Below are 22320 nucleotides of genomic sequence, written 5' to 3' on the forward strand. Positions count from 1 at the left end.
CCTCACTTACATGGCCCCACATGAATATAGAATCGCTGCGCAATACTAGAGTGACTAATAAGATTCAGGTATTGAAGAATAGCTTCACCAAGGGCAACCTCAATGGTGGGATTTGAACCGACATCTCAACACACTTAATCAAGCACTTGAGACCACTCGGCCTGACAACACGTTTGTTAAATGTCTCGATGGGATCGACACATGGCCTTGCCATTGCTCTGCCAAACTTTCATTGATTTCAATCTAGGGTTTACATACAGCAAAAACAGTTTTTTAAATTCATTTGCTAGGATGAGTTGGCCGAGTGGTTAAGGCGATGGACTGCTAATCCATTGTGCTCTGCATGCATGGGTTCGAATCCCATTCTCATCGTGTAACAATTACATTTCTGTGCTTTATTTTGGCACTGGAAGATTTTGACTTCCACAAACACTGGTAAAATTGCTGACTGCCACAGCGAGAGCACAGGACTTGGTATCTGAGTGGTTAAGGCGATGGACTGCTAATCCATTGTGCTCTGCATGCATGGGTTAGAATCTCATTGTATAACAATTAAAATTCTGTGCTTTATTTTGGCACTGGAAGATTTTGACTTTCACAAACACTGGTAAAATTGCTGACTGCCACAGCGAGAGCACAGGACTTGGTATCTGAGTGGTGAAGGCGATGAACTGCATGTGGATTATAACACCAACCTCTTCACAAAACATTTGTTATTTCCTCTCTTACATGGCCCCACATGAATATAGAATCCCTGCGCAATCCTAGAGTGACTAATAAGATTCAGGTATTGAAGAATAGCTTCACCAAGGGCAACCTCAATGGTGGGATTTGAACCGACACCTCAACACACTTAATCAAGCACTTGAGACCACTCGGCCTGACAACACGTTTGTTAAATGTCTCGATGGGATCGACACATGGCCTTGCCATTGCTCTGCCGAACTTTCATTGATTTCAATCTAGGGTTTACATACAGCAACTACAGTTTTTTAAAGTACTTTGCAACTAGCAAACTACAGGATGAGGTGGCCGATTGGTTAAGGCGATGGACTGCTAATCCATTGTGCTCTGCATGCTTGAGTTCGATTCCAATCCTCATTGTGTAACAAGTAAAATTCTGTGCATTTTTTTGGCACTGGAAGATTTTGACTTTCACAAACACTGGTAAAATTGCTGACTGCCACAGCGAGAGCACAGGACTTGGTATCTGAGTGGTGAAGGCGATGAACTGCATGTGTGGATTATAACACCAACCTCTTCACAAAACATTTGTTATTTCCTCTCTTACATGGCCCCACATGAATATAGAATCCCTGCGCAATCCTAGAGTGACTAATAAGATTCAGGTATTGAAGAATAGCTTCACCAAGGGCAACCTCAATGGTGGGATTTGAACCGACACCTCAACACACTTAATCAAGCACTTGAGACCACTCGGCCTGACAACACATTTGTTAAATGTCTCGATGGGATCGACACATGGCCTTGCCATTGCTCTGCCGAACTTTCATTGATTTCAATCTAGGGTTTACATACAGCAACTACAGTTTTTTAAAGTAATTTGCAACTAGCAAACTACAGGATGAGGTGGCCGATTGGTTAAGGCGATGGACTGCTAATCCATTGTGCTCTGCATGCTTGAGTTCGATTCCAATCCTCATTGTGTAACAAGTAAAATTCTGTGCTTTTTTTGGCACTGGAAGATTTTGACTTTCACAAACACTGGTAAAATTGCTGACTGCCACAGCGAGAGCACAGGACTTGGTATCTGAGTGGTTAAGGCGATGGACTGCTAATCCATTGTGCTCTGCATGCATGGGTTAGAATCTCATTGTATAACAATTAAAATTCTGTGCTTTTTTTGGCACTGAAAGATTTTGACTTTCACAAACACTGGTAAAATTGCTGACTGCCACAGCGAGAGCACAGGACTTGGTATCTGAGTGGTGAAGGCGATGAACTGCATGTGTGGATTATAACACCACATGAATATAGAATCCCTGCGCAATCCTAGAGTGACTAATAAGATTCAGGTATTGAAGAATAGCTTCACCAAGGGCAACCTCAATGGTGGGATTTGAACCGACACCTCAACACACTTAATCAAGCACTTGAGACCACTCGGCCTGACAACACGTTTGTTAAATGTCTCGATGGGGATCGACACATGGCCTTGCCATTGCCCTGCCGAACTTTCATTGATTTCAATCTAGGGTTTACATACACCAACTACAGTTTTTTAAATTCGTTTTCCAGGATGAGGTGGCCGAGTGGTTAAGGCGATGGACTGCTAATCCATTGTGCTCTGCATGCATGGGTTCGAATCCCATCCTCATCGTGTAACAATTAAATTTCTGTGCTTTATTTTGGCACTGGAAGATTTTGACTTTCACAAACACTGGTAAAATTGCTGACTGCCACAGCGAGAGCACAGGACTTGGTATCTGAGTGGTTAAGGCGATGGACTGCTAATCCATTGTGCTCTGCATGCATGGGTTAGAATCCCATCCTCATCGTGTAACAATTAAATTTCTGTGCTTTATTTTGGCACTGGAAGATTTTGACTTTCACAAACACTGGTAAAATTGCTGACTGCCACAGCGAGAGCACAGGACTTGGTATCTGGTTAAGGCGATGGACTGCTAATCCATTGTGCTCTGCATGCATGGTTTCGAATCCCATCCTCATGTAACAATTAAAATGTTGTGCTTTATTTTGGCACTGGAAGATTTTGACTTTCACAAACACTGGTAAAATTGCTGACTGCCACAGCGAGAGCACAGGACTTCTATCTGAGTGGTGAAGGCGATGAACTGCATGTGTGGTTTATAACACCAACCTCTTCACAAAACATTTGTTATTTCCTCTCTTACATGGCCCCACATGAATATAGAATCCCTGCGCAATCCTAGAGTGACTAATAAGATTCAGGTATTGAAGAATAGCTTCACCAAGGGCAACCTCAATGGTGGGATTTGAACCGACACCTCAACACACTTAATCAAGCACTTGAGACCACTCGGCCTGACAACACGTTTGTTAAATGTCTCGATGGGATCGACACATGGCCTTGCCATTGCTCTGCCGAACTTTCATTGATTTCAATCTAGGGTTTAAATACAGCAACTACAGTTTTTTAAATTCATTTACCAGGATGAGGTTGCCGAGTGGTTAAGGCGATGGACTGCTAATCCATTGTGCTCTGCATGCATGGGTTCGAATCCCATCCTCATCGTGTAACAATTACATTTCTGTGCTTTATTTTGGCACTGGAAGATTTTGACTTTCACAAACACTGGTAAAATTGCTGACTGCCACAGCGAGAGCACAGGACTTGGTATCTGAGTGGTTAAGGCGATGGACTGCTAATCCATTGTGCTCTGCATGCATGGGTTCGAATCCCATCCTCATCGTGTAACAATTAAATTTCTGTGCTTTATTTTGGCACTGGAAGATTTTGACTTTCACAAACACTGGTAAAATTGCTGACTGCCACAGCGAGAGCACAGGACTTGGTATCTGAGTGGTTAAGGCGATGGACTGCTAATCCATTGTGCTCTGCATGCATGGGTTCGAATCCCATCCTCATCGTGTAACAATTAAATTTCTGTGCTTTATTTTGGCACTGGAAGATTTTGACTTTCACAAACACTGGTAAAATTGCTGACTGCCACAGCGAGAGCACAGGACTTGGTATCTGAGTGGTGAAGGCGATGAACTGCATGTGTGGATTATAACACCAACCTCTTCACAAAACATTTGTTATTTCCTCTCTTACATGGCCCCACATGAATATAGAATCCCTGCGCAATCCTAGAGTGACTAATAAGATTCAGGTATTGAAGAATAGCTTCACCAAGGGCAACCTCAATGGTGGGATTTGAACCGACACCTCAACACACTTAATCAAGCACTTGAGACCACTCGGCCTGACAACACGTTTGTTAAATGTCTGGATGGGATCGACACATGGCATTGCCATTGCTCTGCCGAACTTTCATTGATTTCAATCTAGGGTTTACATACAGCAACTACAGTTTTTTAAATTCATTTTCCAGGATGAGGTGGCCGAGTGGTTAAGGCGATGGACTGCTAATCCATTGTGCTCTGCATGCATGGGTTCGAATCCCATCCTCATCGTGTAACAATTACATTTCTGTGCTTTATTTTGGCACTGGAAGATTTTGACTTTCACAAACACTGGTAAAATTGCTGACTGCCACAGCGAGAGCACAGGACTTGGTATCTGAGTGGTTAAGGCGATGGACTGCTAATCCATTGTGCTCTGCATGCATGGGTTAGAATCTCATTGTATAACAATTAAAATTCTGTGCTTTATTTTGGCACTGGAAGATTTTGACTTTCACAAACACTGGTGAAATTGCTGACTAACACAGCGAGAGCACAGGACTTGGTCACAAAAACATCTGAGTGGTGAAGGCGATGAACTGTATGTGTGGATTATAACACTAACACTTCACAAAACATTTGTTATTTCCTCTCTTACATGGCCCCACATGAATATAGAATCCCTGCGCAATCCTAGAGTGACTAATAAGATTCAGGTATTGAAGAATAGCTTCACCAAGGGCAACCTCAATGGTGGGATTTGAACCGACACCTCAACACACTTAATCAAGCACTTGAGACCACTCGGCCTGACAACACGTTTGTTAAATGTCTCGATGGGATCGACACATGGCCTTGCCATTGCTCTGCCGAAATTTCATTGATTTCAATCTAGGGTTTAAATACAGCAACTACAGTTTTTTTTTAAGTCATTTGCCAGGATGAGGTGGCCAAGTGGTTAAGGCGATGGACTGCTAATCCATTGTGCTCTGCATACAGGGGTTTGAATCCCATCCTCATTGTGTAACAATTCAATTCATGTGCTTTATTTTGGCACTGGAAGATTTTGACTTTCACAAACACTGGTAAAATTGCTGACTGCCACAGCGAGAGCACAGGACTTGGTATCTGAGTGGTTAAGGCGATGGACTGCTAATCCATTGTGCTCTGCATGCATGGGTTAGAATCCCATCCTCATCGTGTAACAATTAAAATTCTGTGCTTTATTTTGGCACTGGAAGATTTTGACTTTCACAAACACTGGTAAAATTGCTGACTGCCACAGCGAGAGCACAGGACTTGGTATCTGAGTGGTTAAGGCGATGGACTGCTAATCCATTGTGCTCTGCATGCATGGGTTAGAATCCCATCCTCATCGTGTAACAATTAAAATTCTGTGCTTTTTTGGCACTGAAAGATTTTGACTTTCACAAACACTGGTAAAATTGCTGACTGCCACAGCGAGAGCACAGGACTTGGTATCTGAGTGGTGAAGGCGATGAACTGCATGTGTGGATTATAACACCAACCTCTTCACAAAATAGTTGTTATTTCCTCTCTTACATGGCCCCACATGAATATAGAATCCCTGCGCAATCCCAGAGTGACTAATAAGATTCAGGTATTGAAGAATAGCTTCACCAAGGGCAACCTCAATGGTGGGATTTGAACCGACACCTCAACACACTTAATCAAGCACTTGAGACCACTCGGCCTGACAACACGTTTGTTAAATGTCTCGATGGGATCGACACATGGCCTTGCCATTGCTCTGCCGAAATTTCATTGATTTCAATCTAGGGTTTACATACAGCAACTACAGTTTTTTTTAATTCATTTGCCACTTCAAAATACAGGATGAGGTGGCCGTGTGGTTAAGGCGATGGACTGCTAATCCATTGTGCTCTACATGCATGGGTTTGAATCCCATCCTCATCGTGTAACAAGTAAAATTCTGTGCTTTTTTTGGCATTGGAAGATTTTGACTTTCACAAACACTGATGAAATTGCTGACTAACACAGCGAGAGCACAGGACTTGGTATCTGAGTGGTGAAGGCGATGAACTGTATGTGTGGATTATAACACTAACACTTCACAAAACATTTGTTACTTCCTCTCTTACATGGCCACACATGAATATAGAATCCCTGCGCAATCCTAGAGCGACTAATAAGATTCAGGTATTGAAGAATAGCTTCACCAAAGGGCAACGTCAATGGTGGGATTTGAACCGACACCTCAACACACTTAATCAAGCACTTGAGACCACTCGGCCTGACAACACGTTTGTTAAATGTCTCGATGGGATCGACACATGGCCTTGCCATTGCTCTGCCGAACTTTCATTGATTTCAATCTAGGGTTTACATACAGCAACTACAGTTTTTTTTATTAATTTTGCAGGATGAGGTGGCCGAGTGGTTAAGATGATGGACTGCTAATCCATTGTCCTCTGCATGCATGGGTTCGAATCCCATCCTCATCGTGTAACAATTACATTTCTGTGCTTTATTTTGGCACTGGAAGATTTTGACTTTCACAAACACTGGTAAAATTGCTGACTGCCACAGCGAGAGCACAGGACTTGGTATCTGAGTGGTGAAGGCGATGAACTGCATGTGTGGATTATAACACCAACCTCTTCACAAAATATTTGTTATTTCCTCTCTTACATGGCCCCACATGAATATAGAATCCCTGCGCAATCCCAGAGTGACTAATAAGATTCAGGTATTGAAGAATAGCTTCACCAAGGGCAACCTCAATGGTGGGATTTGAACCGACACCTCAACACACTTAATCAAGCACTTGAGACCACTCGGCCTGACAACACGTTTGTTAAATGTCTCGATGGGATCGACACATGGCCTTGCCATTGCTCTGCCGAAATTTCATTGATTTCAATCTAGGGTTTACATACAGCAACTACAGTTTTTTAATTCATTTGCCACTTCAAAATACAGGATGAGGTGGCCGTGTGGTTAAGGCGATGGACTGCTAATCCATTGTGCTCTACATGCATGGGTTCGAATCCCATCCTCATCGTGTAACAAGTAAAATTCTGTGCTTTTTTTGGCATTGGAAGATTTTGACTTTCACAAACACTGATGAAATTGCTGACTAACACAGCGAGAGCACAGGACTTGGTATCTGAGTGGTGAAGGCGATGAACTGTATGTGTGGATTATAACACTAACACTTCACAAAACATTTGTTATTTCCTCTCTTACATGGCCCCACATGAATGTAGAATCCCTGCGCAATCCTAGAGTGACTAATAAGATTCAGGTATTGAAGAATAGCTTCACCAAGGGCAACCTCAATGGTGGGATTTGAACCGACACCTCAACACACTTAATCAAGCACTTGAGACCACTCGGCCTGACAACACATTTGTTAAATGTCTGGATGGGATCGTCACATGGCCTTTCCATTGCTCTGCCGAACTTTCATTGATTTCAATCTAGGGTTTACAGACAGCAACTACAGTTTTTTAAATTCATTTGCCAGGATGAGGTGGCTGAGTGGTTAAGGCGATGGAATGCTAATCCATTGTGCTCTGCATGCATGGGTTCGAATCCCATCCTCATCGTGTAACAATTACATTTCTGTGCTTTATTTTGGCACTGGAAGATTTTGACTTTCACAAACACTGGTAAAATTGCTGACTGCCACAGCGAGAGCACAGGACTTGGTATCTGAGTGGTGAAGGCGATGAACTGCATGTGTGGATTATAACACCAACCTCTTCACGAAACATTTGTTATTTCCTCTCTTACATGGCCCCACATGAATATAGAATCCCTGCGCAATCCTAGAGCGACTAATAAGATTCAGGTATTGAAGAATAGCTTCACCAAGGGCAACCTCAATGGTGGGATTTGAACCGACACCTCAACACACTTAATCAAGCACTTGAGACCACTCGGCCTGACAACACGTTTGTTAAATGTCTCGATGGGATCGACACATGGTCTTGCCATTGCTCTGTCGAACTTTCATTGATTTCAATCTAGGGTTTACATACAGCAACTACAGTTTTTTAAATTCATTTGCCACTTCAAAATACAGGATGAGGTGGCCGAGTGGTTAAGGCGATGGACTGCTAATCCATTGTGCTCTGCATGCATGGGTTCGAATCCCATCCTCATCTTCTAACAATTACATTTCTGTGCTTTATTTTGGCACTGGAAGATTTTGAATTTCACAAAAACTGGTAAAATTGCTGACTGCCACAGCGAGAGCACAGGACTTGGTATCTGAGTGGTTAAGGCGATGGACTGCTAATCCATTGTGCTCTGCATGCATGGGTTCGAATCCCATCCTCATTGTGTAACAAGTAGAATTCTGTGTATTTTTTTTGGCACTGAAAGATTTTGACTTTCACAAACACTGGTAAAATTGCTGACTGCCACAGCGAGAGCACAGGACTTGGTATCTGAGTGGTTAAGGCGATGGACTGCATGTGTGGATTATAACACCAACCTCTTCACAAAACATTTGTTATTTCCTCTCTTACATGGCCCCACATGAATATAGAATCCCTGCGCAATCCTAGAGCGACTAATAAGATTCAGGTATTGAAGAATAGCTTCACCAAGGGCAACCTCAATGGTGGGATTTGAACCGACACCTCAACACACTTAATCAAGCACTTGAGACCACTCGGCCTGACAACACGTTTGTTAAATGTCTCGATGGGATCGACACATGGTCTTGCCATTGCTCTGTCGAACTTTCATTGATTTCAATCTAGGGTTTACATACAGCAACTACAGTTTTTAAATTCATTTGCCAGGATGAGGTGGCCAGTGGTTAAGGCGATGGACTGCTAATCCATTGTGCTCTGCATGCATGGGTTCGAATCCCATCCTCATCGTGTAACAATTAAAATTTTGTGCTTTATTTTGGCACTGGAAGATTTTGACTTTCACAAACACTGGTAAAATTGCTGACTGCCACAGCGAGAGCACAGGACTTGGTATCTGAGTGGTTAAGGCGATGGACTGCTAATCCATTGTGCTCTGCATGCATGGGTTAGAATCCCATCCTCATCGTGTAACAATTAAAATTCTGTGCTTTTTTTGGCATTGGAAGATTTTGACTTTCACAAACACTGGAAATTGCTGACTAACACAGCGAGAGCACAGGACTTGGTATCTGAGTGGTGAAGGCGATGAACTGTATGTGTGGATTATAACACTAACACTTCACAAAACATTTGTTATTTCCTCTCTTACATGGCCACACATGAATATAGAATCCCTGCGCAATCCTAGAGCGACTAATAAGATTCAGGTATTGAAGAATAGCTTCACCAAGGGCAACCTCAATGGTGGGATTTGAACCGACACCTCAACACACTTAATCAAGCACTTGAGACCACTCGGCCTGACAACACGTTTGTTAAATGTCTCGATGGGATCGACACATGGTCTTGCCATTGCTCTGCCGAACTTTCATTGATTTCAATCTAGGGTTTACATACAGCAACTACAGTTTTTTAAATTCATTTGCCAGGATGATCTGAGTGGTTAAGGCGATGGACTGCTAATCCATTGTGCTCTGCATGCATGGGTTCGAATCCCATCCTCATCGTGTAACAATTAAATTTCTGTGCTTTATTTTGGCACTGGAAGATTTTGACTTTCACAAACACTGGTAAAATTGCTGACTGCCACAGCGAGAGCACAGGACTTGGTATCTGAGTGGTGAAGGCGATGAACTGCATGTGTGGATTATAACACCAACCTCTTCACAAAACATTTGTTATTTCCTCTCTTACATGGCCCCACATCAATATAGAATCGCTGCGCAATCCTAGAGTGACTAATAAGATTCAGGTATTGAAGAATAGCTTCACCAAGGGCAACCTCAATGGTGGGATTTGAACCGACACCTCAACACACTTAATCAAGCACTTGAGACCACTCGGCCTGACAACACGTTTGTTAAATGTCTCGATGGGATCGACACATGGCCTTGCCATTGCTCTGTCGAACTTTCATTGATTTCAATCTAGGGTTTACATACAGCAACTACAGTTTTTTAAATTCATTTGCCAGGATGAGGTGGCCGAGTGGTTAAGGCGATGGACTGCTAATCCATTGTGCTCTGCATGCATGGGTTCGAATCCCATCCTCATCGTGTAACAATTAAAATTTTGTGCTTTATTTTGGCACTGGAAGATTTTGACTTTCACAAACACTGGTAAAATTGCTGACTGCCACAGCGAGAGCACAGGACTTGGTATCTGAGTGGTTAAGGCGATGGACTGCTAATCCATTGTGCTCTGCATGCATGGGTTAGAATCCCATCCTCATCGTGTAACAATTAAAATTCTGTGCTTTTTTGGCACTGAAAGATTTTGACTTTCACAAACACTGGTAAAATTGCTGACTGCCACAGCGAGAGCACAGGACTTGGTATCTGAGTGGTGAAGGCGATGAACTGCATGTGTGGATTATAACACCAACCTCTTCACAAAACATTTGTTATTTCCTCTCTTACATGGCCCCACATGAATATAGAATCCCTGCGCAATCCTAGAGCGACTAATAAGATTCAGGTATTGAAGAATAGCTTCACCAAGGGCAACCTCAATGGTGGGATTTGAACCGACACCTCAACACACTTAATCAAGCACTTGAGACCACTCGGCCTGACAACACGTTTGTTAAATGTCTCGATGGGATCGACACATGGTCTTGCCATTGCTCTGTCGAACTTTCATTGATTTCAATCTAGGGTTTACATACAGCAACTACAGTTTTTAAATTCATTTGCCAGGATGAGGTGGCCGAGTGGTTAAGGCGATGGACTGCTAATCCATTGTGCTCTGCATGCATTGGTTCGAATCCCATCCTCATCGTGTAATGATTACATTTCTGTGCTGTATTTTGGCACTGGAAGATTTTGACTTTCACAAACACTGGTAAAATTGCTGACTGCCACAGCGAGAGCACAGGACTTGGTATCTGAGTGGTTAAGGCGATGGACTGCTAATCCATTGTGCTCTGCATGCATGGGTTAGAATCTCATCGTGTAACAATTAAAATTCTGTGCTTTATTTTGGCACTGGAAGATTTTGACTTTCACAAACACTGGTAAAATTGCTGACTGCCACAGCGAGAGCACAGGACTTGGTATCTGAGTGGTTAAGGCGATGGACTGCTAATCCATTGTGCTCTGCATGCATGGGTTAGAATCCCATCCTCATCGTGTAACAATTAAATTTCTGTGCTTTATTTTGGCACTGGAAGATTTTGAATTTCACAAAAACTGGTAAAATTGCTGACTGCCACAGCGAGAGCACAGGACTTGGTATCTGAGTGGTTAAGGCGATGGACTGCTAATCCATTGTGCTCTGCATGCATGGGTTAGAATCCCATCCTCATTGTAACAATTAAAATTCTGTGCTTTTTTGGCACTGAAAGATTTTGACTTTCACAAACACTGGTAAAATTGCTGACTGCCACAGCGAGAGCACAGGACTTGGTATCTGAGTGGTGAAGGCGATGAACTGCATGTGTGGATTATAACACCAACCTCTTCACAAAACATTTGTTATTTCCTCTCTTACATGGCCCCACATGAATATAGAATCCCTGCGCAATCCTAGAGTGACTAATAAGATTCAGGTATTGAAGAATAGCTTCACCAAGGGCAACCTCAATGGTGGGATTTGAACCGACACCTCAACACACTTAATCAAGCACTTGAGACCACTCGGCCTGACAACACGTTTGTTAAATGTCTCGATGGGATCGACACATGGTCTTGCCATTGCTCTGTCGAACTTTCATTGATTTCAATCTAGGGTTTACATACAGCAACTACAGTTTTTAAATTCATTTGCCAGGATGAGGTGGCCGAGTGGTTAAGGCGATGGACTGCTAATCCATTGTGCTCTGCATGCATGGGTTCGAATCCCATCCTCATCGTGTAACAATTAAAATTTTGTGCTTTATTTTGGCACTGGAAGATTTTGACTTTCACAAACACTGGTAAAATTGCTGACTGCCACAGCGAGAGCACAGGACTTGGTATCTGAGTGGTTAAGGCGATGGACTGCTAATCCATTGTGCTCTGCATGCATGGGTTAGAATCCCATCCTCATCGTGTAACAATTAAAATTCTGTGCTTTTTTGGCACTGAAAGATTTTGACTTTCACAAACACTGGTAAAATTGCTGACTGCCACAGCGAGAGCACAGGACTTGGTATCTGAGTGGTGAAGGCGATGAACTGCATGTGTGGATTATAACACCAACCTCTTCACAAAACATTTGTTATTTCCTCTCTTACATGGCCCCACATGAATATAGAATCCCTGCGCAATCCTAGAGCGACACAGGAATAAGATTCAGGTATTGAAGAATAGCTTCACCAAGGGCAACCTCAATGGTGGGATTTGAACCGACACCTCAACACACTTAATCAAGCACTTGAGACCACTCGGCCTGACAACACGTTTGTTAAATGTCTCGATGGGATCGACACATGGTCTTGCCATTGCTCTGTCGAACTTTCATTGATTTCAATCTAGGGTTTACATACAGCAACTACAGTTTTTAAATTCATTTGCCAGGATGAGGTGGCCGAGTGGTTAAGGCGATGGACTGCTAATCCATTGTGCTCTGCATGCATGGGTTCGAATCCCATCCTCATCGTGTAACAATTAAAATTTTGTGCTTTATTTTGGCACTGGAAGATTTTGACTTTCACAAACACTGGTAAAATTGCTGACTGCCACAGCGAGAGCACAGGACTTGGTATCTGAGTGGTTAAGGCGATGGATCCATTGTGCTCTGCATGCATGGGTTAGAATCCCATCCTCATCGTGTAACAATTAAAATTCTGTGCTTTTTTTTGGCACTGAAAGATTTTGACTTTCACAAACACTGGTAGAATTGCTGACTGCCACAGCGAGAGCACAGGACTTGGTATCTGAGTGGTTAAGGCGATGGACTGCTAATCCATTGTGCTCTGCATGCATGGGTTCGAATCCCATCCTCATCGTGTAACAATTAAAATTCTGTGCTTTTTTTGGCACTGAAAGATTTTGACTTTCACAAACACTGGTAGAATTGCTGACTGCCACAGCGAGAGCACAGGACTTGGTATCTGAGTGGTGAAGGCGATGAACTGCATGTGTGGATTATAACACCAACCTCTTCACAAAACATTTGTTATTTCCTCTCTTACATGGCCCCACATGAATATAGAATCCCTGCGCAATCCTAGAGTGACTAATAAGATTCAGGTATTGAAGAATAGCTTCACCAAGGGCAACCTCAATGGTGGGATTTGAACCGACACCTCAACACACTTAATCAAGCACTTGAGACCACTCGGCCTGACAACACGTTTGTTAAATGTCTCGATGGGATCGACACATGGTCTTGCCATTGCTCTGTCGAACTTTCATTGATTTCAATCTAGGGTTTACATACAGCAACTACAGTTTTTTAAATTCATTTGCCAGGATGAGGTGGCCGAGTGGTTAAGGCGATGGACTGCTAATCCATTGTGCTCTGCATGCATGGGTTCGAATCCCATCCTCATCGTGTAACAATTAAATTTCTGTGCTTTATTTTGGCACTGGAAGATTTTGACTTTCACAAACACTGGTAAAATTGCTGACTGCCACAGCGAGAGCACAGGACTTGGTATCTGAGTGGTTAAGGCGATGGACTGCTAATCCATTGTGCTCTGCATGCATGGGTTAGAATCCCATCCTCATCGTGTAACAATTAAAATTCTGTGCTTTTTTGGCACTGAAAGATTTTGACTTTCACAAACACTGGTAAAATTGCTGACTGCCACAGCGAGAGCACAGGACTTGGTATCTGAGTGGTGAAGGCGATGAACTGCATGTGTGGATTATAACACCAACCTCTTCACAAAACATTTGTTATTTCCTCTCTTACATGGCCCCACATGAATATAGAATCCCTGCGCAATCCTAGAGTGACTAATAAGATTCAGGTATTGAAGAATAGCTTCACCAAGGGCAACCTCAATGGTGGGATTTGAACCGACACCTCAACACACTTAATCAAGCACTTGAGACCACTCGGCCTGACAACACGTTTGTTAAATGTCTCGATGGGATCGACACATGGCCTTGCCATTGCTCTGTCGAACTTTCATTGATTTCAATCTAGGGTTTACATACAGCAACTACAGTTTTTTAAATTCATTTGCCAGGATGAGGTGGCCGAGTGGTTAAGGCGATGGACTGCTAATCCATTGTGCTCTGCATGCATGGGTTCGAATCCCATCCTCATCGTGTAACAATTAAAATTTTGTGCTTTATTTTGGCACTGGAAGATTTTGACTTTCACAAACACTGGTAAAATTGCTGACTGCCACAGCGAGAGCACAGGACTTGGTATCTGAGTGGTGAAGGCGATGAACTGCATGTGTGGATTATAACACCAACCTCTTCACAAAACATTTGTTATTTCCTCTCTTACATGGCCCCACATGAATATAGAATCCCTGCGCAATCCTAGAGTGACTAATAAGATTCAGGTATTGAAGAATAGCTTCACCAAGGGCAACCTCAATGGTGGGATTTGAACCGACACCTCAACACACTTAATCAAGCACTTGAGACCACTCGGCCTGACAACACGTTTGTTAAATGTCTCGATGGGATCGACACATGGCCTTGCCATTGCTCTGCCGAAATTTCATTGATTTCAATCTAGGGTTTACATACAGCAACTACAGTTTTTTTAATTCATTTGCCACTTCAAAATACAGGATGAGGTGGCCGTGTGGTTAAGTCGATGGACTGCTAATCCATTGTGCTCTACATGCATGGGTTCGAATCCCATCCTCATCGTGTAACAAGTAAAATTCTGTGCTTTTTTGGCATTGGAAGATTTTGACTTTCACAAACACTGATGAAATTGCTGACTAACACAGCGAGAGCACAGGACTTGGTATCTGAGTGGTGAAGGCGATGAACTGTATGTGTGGATTATAACACTAACACTTCACAAAACATTTGTTATTTCCTCTCTTACATGGCCACACATGAATATAGAATCCCTGCGCAATCCTAGAGCGACTAATAAGATTCAGGTATTGAAGAATAGCTTCACCAAGGGCAACCTCAATGGTGGGATTTGAACCGACACCTCAACACACTTAATCAAGCACTTGAGACCACTCGGCCTGACAACACGTTTGTTAAATGTCTCGATGGGATCGACACATGGTCTTGCCATTGCTCTGTCGAACTTTCATTGATTTCAATCTAGGGTTTACATACAGCAACTACAGTTTTTAAATTCATTTGCCAGGATGAGGTGGCCGAGTGGTTAAGGCGATGGACTGCTAATCCATTGTGCTCTGCATGCATGGGTTCGAGTCCCATCCTCATCGTGTAACAATTACATTTCTGTGCTTTATTTTGGCACTGGAAGATTTTGACTATGACAAACACTGGTAAAATTGCTGACTGCCACAGCGAGAGCACAGGACTTGGTATCTGAGTGGTGAAGGCGATGAACTGCATGTGTGGATTATAACACCAACCTCTTCACAAAACAGTTGTTATTTCCTCTCTTACGTGGCCCCACATGAATATAGAATCCCTGCGCAATCCTAGAGTGACTAATAAGATTCAGGTATTGAAGAATAGCTTCACCAAGGGCAACCTCAATGGTGGGATTTGAACCGACACCTCAACACACTTAATCAAGCACTTGAGACCACTCGGCCTGACAACACGTTTGTTAAATGTCTCGATGGGATCGACACATGGCCTTGCCATTGCTCTGCCGAACTTTCATTGATTTCAATCTAGGGTTTACATACAGCAACTACAGTTTTTTAAATTCATTTGCCAGGATGAGGTGGCCGAGTGGTTAAGGCGATGGACTGCTAATCCATTGTGCTCTGCATGCATGGGTTTGAATCCCATCCTCATCGTGTAACAATTAAATTTCTGTGCTTTATTTTGGCACTGGAAGATTTTGACTTTCACAAACACTGGTAAAATTGCTGACTGCCACAGCGAGAGCACAGGACTTGGTATCTGAGTGGTTAAGGCGATGGACTGCTAATCCATTGTGCTCTGCATGCATGGGTTAGAATCCCATCCTCATCGTGTAACAATTAAAATTCTGTGCTTTATTTTGGCACTGGAAGATTTTGACTTTCACAAACACTGGTAAAATTGCTGACTGCCACAGCGAGAGCACAGGACTTGGTATCTGAGTGGTTAAGGCGATGGACTGCTAATCCATTGTGCTCTGCATGCATGGGTTAGAATCCCATCCTCATCGTGTAACAATTAAAATTCTGTGCTTTTTTTGGCACTGAAAGATTTTGACTTTCACAAACACTGGTAAAATTGCTGACTGCCACAGCGAGAGCACAGGACTTGGTATCTGAGTGGTGAAGGCGATGAACTGCATGTGTGGATTATAACACCAACCTCTTCACAAAATAGTTGTTATTTCCTCTCTTACATGGCCCCACATGAATATAGAATCCCTGCGCAATCCCAGAGTGACTAATAAGATTCAGGTATTGAAGAATAGCTTCACCAAGGGCAACCTCAATGGTGGGATTTGAACCGACACCTCAACACACTTAATCAAGCACTTGAGACCACTCGGCATGACAACACGTTTGTTAAAGGTCTCGATGGGATCGACACATGGCCTTGCCATTGCTCTGCCGAAATTTCATTGATTTCAATCTAGGGTTTACATACAGCAACTACAGTTTTTTTAATTCATTTGCCACTTCAAAATACAGGATGAGGTGGCCGTGTGGTTAAGTCGATGGACTGCTAATCCATTGTGCTCTACATGCATGGGTTCGAATCCCATCCTCATCGTGTAACAAGTAAAATTCTGTGCTTTTTTTGGCATTGGAAGATTTTGACTTTCACAAACACTGATGAAATTGCTGACTAACACAGCGAGAGCACAGGACTTGGTATCTGAGTGGTGAAGGCGATGAACTGTATGTGTGGATTATAACACTAACACTTCACAAAACATTTGTTACTTCCTCTCTTACATGGCCACACATGAATATAGAATCCCTGCGCAATCCTAGAGCGACTAATAAGATTCAGGTATTGAAGAATAGCTTCACCAAGGGCAACCTCAATGGTGGGATTTGAACCGACACCTCAACACACTTAATCAAGCACTTGAGACCACTCGGCCTGACAACACGTTTGTTAAATGTCTCGATGGGATCGACACATGGTCTTGCCATTGCTCTGTCGAACTTTCATTGATTTCAATCTAGGGTTTACATACAGCAACTACAGTTTTTTAAATTAATTTGCCAGGATGAGGTGGCCGAGTGGTTAAGGTGATGGACTGCTAATCCATTGTGCTCTGCATGCATGGGTTCGAGTCCCATCCTCATCGTGTAACAATTACATTTCTGTGCTTTATTTTGGCACTGGAAGATTTTGACTATGACAAACACTGGTAAAATTGCTGACTGCCACAGCGAGAGCACAGGACTTGGTATCTGAGTGGTGAAGGCGATGAACTGCATGTGTGGATTATAACACCAACCTCTTCACAAAACAGTTGTTATTTCCTCTCTTACGTGGCCCCACATGAATATAGAATCCCTGCGCAATCCTAGAGTGACTAATAAGATTCAGGTATTGAAGAATAGCTTCACCAAGGGCAACCTCAATGGTGGGATTTGAACCGACACCTCAACACACTTAATCAAGCACTTGAGACCACTCGGCCTGACAACACGTTTGTTAAATGTCTCGATGGGATCGACACATGGCCTTGCCATTGCTCTGCCGAACTTTCATTGATTTCAATCTAGGGTTTACATACAGCAACTACAGTTTTTTAAATTCATTTGCCAGGATGAGGTGGCCGAGTGGTTAAGGCGATGGACTGCTAATCCATTGTGCTCTGCATGCATGGGTTTGAATCCCATCCTCATCGTGTAACAATTAAATTTCTGTGCTTTATTTTGGCACTGGAAGATTTTGACTTTCACAAACACTGGTAAAATTGCTGACTGCCACAGCGAGAGCACAGGACTTGGTATCTGAGTGGTTAAGGCGATGGACTGCTAATCCATTGTGCTCTGCATGCATGGGTTAGAATCCCATCCTCATCGTGTAACAATTAAAATTTTGTGCTTTATTTTGGCACTGGAAGATTTTGACTTTCACAAACACTGGTAAAATTGCTGACTGCCACAGCGAGAGCACAGGACTTGGTATCTGAGTGGTTAAGGCGATGGACTGCTAATCCATTGTGCTCTGCATGCATGGGTTAGAATCCCATCCTCATCGTGTAACAATTAAAATTCTGTGCTTTTTTGGCACTGAAAGATTTTGACTTTCACAAACACTGGTAAAATTGCTGACTGCCACAGCGAGAGCACAGGACTTGGTATCTGAGTGGTGAAGGCGATGAACTGCATGTGTGGATTATAACACCAACCTCTTCACAAAATAGTTGTTATTTCCTCTCTTACATGGCCCCACATGAATATAGAATCCCTGCGCAATCCCAGAGTGACTAATAAGATTCAGGTATTGAAGAATAGCTTCACCAAGGGCAACCTCAATGGTGGGATTTGAACCGACACCTCAACACACTTAATCAAGCACTTGAGACCACTCGGCATGACAACACGTTTGTTAAATGTCTCGATGGGATCGACACATGGCCTTGCCATTGCTCTGCCGAAATTTCATTGATTTCAATCTAGGGTTTACATACAGCAACTACAGTTTTTAATTCATTTGCCACTTCAAAATACAGGATAAGGTGGCCGTGTGGTTAAGGCGATGGACTGCTAATCCATTGTGCTCTACATGCATGGGTTCGAATCCCATCCTCATCGTGTAACAAGTAAAATTCTGTGCTTTTTTGGCATTGGAAGATTTTGACTTTCACAAACACTGATGAAATTGCTGACTAACACAGCGAGAGCACAGGACTTGGTATCTGAGTGGTGAAGGCGATGAACTGTATGTGTGGATTATAACACTAACACTTCACAAAACATTTGTTATTTCCTCTCTTACATGGCCACACATGAATATAGAATCCCTGCGCAATCCTAGAGCGACTAATAAGATTCAGGTATTGAAGAATAGCTTCACCAAGGGCAACCTCAATGGTGGGATTTGAACCGACACCTCAACACACTTAATCAAGCACTTGAGACCACTCGGCCTGACAACACGTTTGTTAAATGTCTCGATGGGATCGACACATGGTCTTGCCATTGCTCTGTCGAACTTTCATTGATTTCAATCTAGGGTTTACATACAGCAACTACAGTTTTTTAAATTCATTTGCCAGGATGAGGTGGCTGAGTGGTTAAGGAGATGGACTGCTAATCCATTGTGCTCTGCATGCATGGGTTCGAGTCCCATCCTCATCGTGTAACAATTACATTTCTGTGCTTTATTTTGGCACTGGAAGATTTTGACTATGACAAACACTGGTAAAATTGCTGACTGCCACAGCGAGAGCACAGGACTTGGTATCTGAGTGGTGAAGGCGATGAACTGCATGTGTGGATTATAACACCAACCTCTTCACAAAACAGTTGTTATTTCCTCTCTTACGTGGCCCCACATGAATATAGAATCCCTGCGCAATCCTAGAGTGACTAATAAGATTCAGGTATTGAAGAATAGCTTCACCAAGGGCAACCTCAATGGTGGGATTTGAACCGACACCTCAACACACTTAATCAAGCACTTGAGACCACTCGGCCTGACAACACGTTTGTTAAATGTCTCGATGGGATCGACACATGGCCTTGCCATTGCTCTGCCGAACTTTCATTGATTTCAATCTAGGGTTTACATACAGCAACTACAGTTTTTTAAATTTGTTTGCCAGGATGAGGTGGCCGAGTGGTTAAGGCAATGGTTAAGGCAATCCATTGTGCTCTGCATGCATGGGTTTGAATCCCATCCTCATCGTGTAACAATTAAATTTCTGTGCTTTAGTTTGGCACTGGAAGATTTTGACTTTTACAAACACTGGTAAAATTGCTGACTGCCACAGCGAGAGCACAGGACTTGGTATCTGAGTGGTGAAGGCGATGAACTGTATGTGTGGATTATAACACTAACACTTCACAAAACATTTGTTATTTCCTCTCTTACATGGCCCCACATGAATATAGAATCCCTGCGCAATCCTAGAGCGACTAATAAGATTCAGGTATTGAAGAATAGCTTCACCAAGGGCAACCTCAATGGTGGGATTTGAACCGACACCTCAACACACTTAATCAAGCACTTGAGACCACTCGGCCTGACAACACGTTTGTTAAATGTCTCGATGGGATCGACACATGGCCTTGCCATTGCTCTGCCGAAATTTCATTGATTTCAATCTAGGGTTTACATACAGCAACTACAGTTTTTTTAATTCATTTGCCACTTCAAAATACAGGATGAGGTGGCCGTGTGGTTAAGGCGATGGACTGCTAATCCATTGTGCTCTACATGCATGGGTTCGAATCCCATCCTCATCGTGTAACAAGTAAAATTCTGTGCTTTTTTTGGCATTGGAAGATTTTGACTTTCACAAACACTGGTGAAATTGCTGACTAACACAGCGAGAGCACAGGACTTGGTATCTGAGTGGTGAAGGCGATGAACTGTATGTGTGGATTATAACACTAACACTTCACAAAACATTTGTTATTTCCTCTCTTACATGGCCACACATGAATATAGAATCCCTGCGCAATCCTAGAGCGACTAATAAGATTCAGGTATTGAAGAATAGCTTCACCAAGGGCAACCTCAATGGTGGGATTTGAACCGACACCTCAACACACTTAATCAAGCACTTGAGACCACTCGGCCTGACAACACGTTTGTTAAATGTCTCGATGGGATCGACACATGGTCTTGCCATTGCTCTGTCGAACTTTCATTGATTTCAATCTAGGGTTTACATACAGCAACTACAGTTTTTAAATTCATTTGCCAGGATGAGGTGGCCGAGTGGTTAAGGCGATGGACTGCTAATCCATTGTGCTCTGCATGCATGGGTTCGAGTCCCATCCTCATCGTGTAACAATTACATTTCTGTGCTTTATTTTGGCACTGGAAGATTTTGACTATGACAAACACTGGTAAAATTGCTGACTGCCACAGCGAGAGCACAGGACTTGGTATCTGAGTGGTGAAGGCGATGAACTGCATGTGTGGATTATAACACCAACCTCTTCACAAAACAGTTGTTATTTCCTCTCTTACGTGGCCCCACATGAATATAGAATCCCTGCGCAATCCTAGAGTGACTAATAAGATTCAGGTATTGAAGAATAGCTTCACCAAGGGCAACCTCAATGGTGGGATTTGAACCGACACCTCAACACACTTAATCAAGCACTTGAGACCACTCGGCCTGACAACACGTTTGTTAAATGTCTCGATGGGATCGACACATGGCCTTGCCATTGCTCTGCCGAACTTTCATTGATTTCAATCTAGGGTTTACATACAGCAACTACAGTTTTTTAAATTTGTTTGCCAGGATGAGGTGGCCGAGTGGTTAAGGCAATGGTTAAGGCAATCCATTGTGCTCTGCATGCATGGGTTTGAATCCCATCCTCATCGTGTAACAATTAAATTTCTGTGCTATATTTTGGCACTGGAAGATTTTGACTTTTACAAACACTGATGAAATTGCTGACTAACACAGCGAGAGCACAGGACTTTGTATCTGAGTGGTGAAGGCGATGAACTGTATGTGTGGATTATAACACTAACACTTCACAAAACATTTGTTATTTCCTCTCTTACATGGCCACACATGAATATAGAATCCCTGCGCAATCCTAGAGCGACTAATAAGATTCAGGTATTGAAGAATAGCTTCACCAAGGGCAACCTCAATGGTGGGATTTGAACCGACACCTCAACACACTTAATCAAGCACTTGAGACCACTCGGCCTGACAACACGTTTGTTAAATGTCTCGATGGGATCGACACATGGTCTTGCCATTGCTCTGTCGAACTTTCATTGATTTCAATCTAGGGTTTACATACAGCAACTACAGTTTTTTAAATTCATTTGCCAGGATGAGGTGGCTGAGTGGTTAAGGCGATGGACTGCTAATCCATTGTGCTCTGCATGCATGGGTTCGAGTCCCATCTTCATCGTGTAACAATTACATTTCTGTGCTTTATTTTGGCACTGGAAGATTTTGACTATGACAAACACTGGTAAAATTGCTGACTGCCACAGCGAGAGCACAGGACTTGGTATCTGAGTGGTGAAGGCGATGAACTGCATGTGTGGATTATAACACCAACCTCTTCACAAAACAGTTGTTATTTCCTCTCTTACGTGGCCCCACATGAATATAGAATCCCTGCGCAATCCTAGAGTGACTAATAAGATTCAGGTATTGAAGAATAGCTTCACCAAGGGCAACCTCAATGGTGGGATTTGAA

The 22320-nt window shown here is 42.9% G+C and overlaps 10 non-coding genes across 10 annotated transcripts; all 10 read left to right on the forward strand.

The window, feature by feature from the left end:
• Window positions 1–2259: 2259 nt before the first annotated feature.
• On the forward strand, window positions 2260–2341 carry trnas-gcu (transfer RNA serine (anticodon GCU)). Its single transcript has one exon. It is a non-coding gene; the product is annotated as a tRNA-Ser (tRNA).
• Window positions 2342–4061: 1720 nt separating this feature from the next.
• On the forward strand, window positions 4062–4143 carry trnas-gcu (transfer RNA serine (anticodon GCU)). Its single transcript has one exon. It is a non-coding gene; the product is annotated as a tRNA-Ser (tRNA).
• Window positions 4144–7924: 3781 nt separating this feature from the next.
• On the forward strand, window positions 7925–8006 carry trnas-gcu (transfer RNA serine (anticodon GCU)). The gene has a single exon. It is a non-coding gene; the product is annotated as a tRNA-Ser (tRNA).
• A 1912-nt stretch (window positions 8007–9918) lies between these two features.
• Window positions 9919–10000, forward strand: trnas-gcu (transfer RNA serine (anticodon GCU)). Its single transcript has one exon. It is a non-coding gene; the product is annotated as a tRNA-Ser (tRNA).
• A 1714-nt stretch (window positions 10001–11714) lies between these two features.
• trnas-gcu (transfer RNA serine (anticodon GCU)) lies at window positions 11715–11796 on the forward strand. The gene has a single exon. It is a non-coding gene; the product is annotated as a tRNA-Ser (tRNA).
• Window positions 11797–12442: 646 nt separating this feature from the next.
• Window positions 12443–12524, forward strand: trnas-gcu (transfer RNA serine (anticodon GCU)). Its single transcript has one exon. It is a non-coding gene; the product is annotated as a tRNA-Ser (tRNA).
• Window positions 12525–13339: 815 nt separating this feature from the next.
• trnas-gcu (transfer RNA serine (anticodon GCU)) lies at window positions 13340–13421 on the forward strand. The gene has a single exon. It is a non-coding gene; the product is annotated as a tRNA-Ser (tRNA).
• A 643-nt stretch (window positions 13422–14064) lies between these two features.
• trnas-gcu (transfer RNA serine (anticodon GCU)) lies at window positions 14065–14146 on the forward strand. The gene has a single exon. It is a non-coding gene; the product is annotated as a tRNA-Ser (tRNA).
• A 1024-nt stretch (window positions 14147–15170) lies between these two features.
• Window positions 15171–15252, forward strand: trnas-gcu (transfer RNA serine (anticodon GCU)). The gene has a single exon. It is a non-coding gene; the product is annotated as a tRNA-Ser (tRNA).
• A 5594-nt stretch (window positions 15253–20846) lies between these two features.
• trnas-gcu (transfer RNA serine (anticodon GCU)) lies at window positions 20847–20928 on the forward strand. Its single transcript has one exon. It is a non-coding gene; the product is annotated as a tRNA-Ser (tRNA).
• Window positions 20929–22320: the final 1392 nt, after the last annotated feature.

The sequence above is a fragment of the Oncorhynchus keta genome, chromosome 33, assembly GCF_023373465.1.
Source record: "Oncorhynchus keta strain PuntledgeMale-10-30-2019 chromosome 33, Oket_V2, whole genome shotgun sequence".
NCBI classification, from domain to species: Eukaryota; Metazoa; Chordata; class Actinopteri; order Salmoniformes; family Salmonidae; genus Oncorhynchus; species Oncorhynchus keta.